The sequence below is a fragment of the Aquarana catesbeiana genome, linkage group LG01 (assembly GCF_042186555.1).
Source record: "Aquarana catesbeiana isolate 2022-GZ linkage group LG01, ASM4218655v1, whole genome shotgun sequence".
Lineage (NCBI taxonomy): Eukaryota > Metazoa > Chordata > Amphibia > Anura > Ranidae > Aquarana > Aquarana catesbeiana.
Genome location: NC_133324.1, coordinates 922,080,597 through 922,083,771, shown reverse-complemented (window position 1 = coordinate 922,083,771; position 3,175 = coordinate 922,080,597).

Sequence of the window (3,175 nt, the reverse complement as noted above, 5' to 3'; positions counted from 1 at the left end):
GGCGAAAAGCCCACATTTGTGCGTCTGGTCTCCACAGGTCACCCCTTTTATATCAGGGTTCAGTCGAATTGCGATCGCTAAGGTTTCTATGGCTATTGCGAAGATTAGGGGAGATAGAGGGCACCCTTGCCTGGTGCCACGCAAAATGTCTATTAGTTTGGAGTAATGTCCTTGGAGGTGTATTTGGGCCTTTGGTTGTGAGTAGAGAGCATGCAGAAGTCCCAGGAAGCGGTCGCCAAATCCCCACCTCTCCAGCACAGTGAAGATGTAGTGCCAGGAGACCGTGTCAAAGGCCTTCTGCAGGTCTAATGAAAGAAGAAAACCCGATTGGTTTGGCCCCCCTTCCCAGTTAGTTTGAAGAATCGAGGTGATATCTATCGCCCTCCTTATTTGGTCAGGACCCTGTCTCCCGGGTATGAATTCTACCTGGTCCTTATGTATATATTGAGTAATAAAGGATGATAACCGGTTAGCCATTATTTTGGTGAGTACTTTTAGGTCATTGTTTATGAGTGAGATCGGTCTGTAGTTGCTAACGTCTTCGTGGTTTTTGTCAGGTTTGGGTATGACCGTGATTAAAGCAGTATTGAGGGGAATGTCTAGGGGGGTTCCATTGGTTTTGGAGTTAAAGAAGGAGGTCAGGTGAGGTGCCAGAATGGCTGCGAAAGACTTGTAGTATGCTACAGAGAGACCATCAGGACCCGGAGCTGACCCCCTTCTAAGATCTTTTATGACCCCCAAAACCTCCTCCTCTGTGATGGGTGTTTCCATCTTTTGTTTGTGGACATCTTTTAGGGAGGGTAGGGGAATACCCTCCAGGAACTGAGGGATTAAGTCAGCGTTTGGCATATTTGTTTGGCTATATAATTTAGCGTAAAAACCTTGGAAGGCTTCTAGTATCTTGGAACGGTTGGCTGTGGGGGTTGACCATTTATTCTTAGTTTGGGAAAAGCGTGGATCTTGATGGGGGGAAGACAGTTTTTTAGCTAGGAGGGGGCCTATTTTGTCTGCCTGAGCGTAAAATTTTTGTCCGTTCCAGCGAACGGCCTTTTTGGCCTTGGATGTGAGTGCCAGATTGAGATCAAGTCTAGCTTTATCAATGAGGGCAACAGGGGTCTTGGAGGGGTCTTTTTTGTGGGAAGCCTTCAGTGCGGTATATTCTCTGTCCAACCAAATTAGGTCTGCTTTCTGTGCTCGTTTGATTTGAGTGGCAATCTGGATGAGTTTACCCCTTATAAAAGCTTTATGTGCAGCCCATAATGTTTCGGGAGAAATGTCCTCTGATTTATTGAGTATAAAGTATTCTTGTAGGGCTTTTTCAAGTTCTGTGACCCTGATGGGATCAGATAATAGCGACTCATTCAGTCTCCAATGTCCCCTGGATCCACCCAGGGGGTCTGTTTTGATTGATATGGTGACGATGGAGTGGTCCGAGAGGGCTGACTCCCTGATTTGTGCTCTGTGGATCAATGGGAGTAGGGAGGATGGGGTTAATATGTGGTCAATCCTCGCATAGGTGTTATGAGGGGGAGAGTAATGGGTATAGTCCCTTTTGTTAGGGTTAAGTTCCCTCCAAGTGTCAGCTAAGCCATGGGCATGGATTATCTTTGCGATTCTGAGGCTTTCTTTGGTGGGGCGCTTAAGTTGAGTCTGCGGGGGTTTAGATTTGTCCAATCCCTGATCGAACGCTGCGTTCGAGTCTCCGCCAAAGATGACCGTTCCCTCCAATTTCTGAGCGAGGATGCGCAAAAGGGAATCAAAAAATTTTGCTTGTCCTCTATTTGGAGCATAGTAGGAGATCAGGGAATACAGGTGGTCCCCCACTGTGCCCTTGACCAGGAGGAACTTGCCCTCTGGGTTAGCGAATTCAGAGATCTTTACAAATTTAAGGTGTTTGAATATTATGATTGCAACTCCCTTAGTTTTGTTGTCAGCGCTCGCTAAGAAAAACTGTGGGAAGTGAGGGTGGAGATACTTAGGGCTATACCGGGAGGGGAAGTGCGTTTCTTGCAGCATGACAATGTCTAGCTTGAGATGCTTGTAATAATCGAGGACCTTTCTCCTCTTAATCTGGGAATTGATTCCCTGGACATTATGGGAGGCTATGTGGAGTTCAGCTGTAGGATCGTTAGCCATGGAGCAGTTGGAGTGAAATGCATCGGCCCTCACTTACCCTTTGATGCGTGGGAACCTGGACTTTAGGATGATAAGCCTTCCTCCTTCTTGTTGGGAAGATAACAGGAACTTCCTTGGGGGTGTGTGTGGTATCTGAAACACAAGATGTGATTAGGCACATTGTAGTGATCGGGAAGGAGGGGTGGGGGTACAGGATACAAAAGAAAATGTCTCCTAGAAAAGAAAGAAAGGACATAGGGAAGGAGAAACCCCCCATGTCTTTTAGAAAAAAATTTGAGAATGTCTGGCCCATCTGGGCTCAAACAGCCTAGCCCCTAGAGACCTACGGGTGTCTAAGGGTTAGGTGGGTGCGCAAGTGTTCCTTCACGAAACCGAACGCCCTATAGAAAACTCGTTCCCTTGAGGGAAAAAAGAAGATAAAACAAAGAAAATTTTTGAAACCATTACCGGTGTATACCAGGTTATCTTAACAGTGTGACTAGCTAGTGGCCCTAAACCTCCGCCAAGTGTGGTAACCCCCCTAGGTCTCTTTCCATACGCTATCACAGCAAAGCGACCATAGACTAGACCAAAATAAAATCCCCAATCATGGGGGTTAAATTTCCCCCATGGATAGGCATGAGGATACAGTCACTCTCAATCCGGAGAGGCACAGCTCCCTTGAGCTTAGTAGATATGTCAGTGGGCCAGTTAAAAATCGCAAAAAAGAAAGAGGAAAAAATTTAACAAAAGCCAAAAAACCTGGAACAAGAAAAACAAAAAACAAAAAGTTCTGAAAGTTCAGAAAACGTTGCCCGGTTGGCTAGCCTGCCTAAGGAATAGGCACGAGGGATCCCCCATATTCGTGGGGATGATAAATCCGATCCCTATTTCACAACCGGGATAGAAGAGATGTAGTTCACATCATCACTGGCTTTAAGTCTGGTTGTTGTCTTTGGCCTTCTTTGCTTTTCCTGTTGACCACAGGGGAGATTGAGGGCTGGTGGGGGTCTGTCGTTTGTTGGAGTTGATCCCAGCACTAGTTGTGTCCATTTCTGCT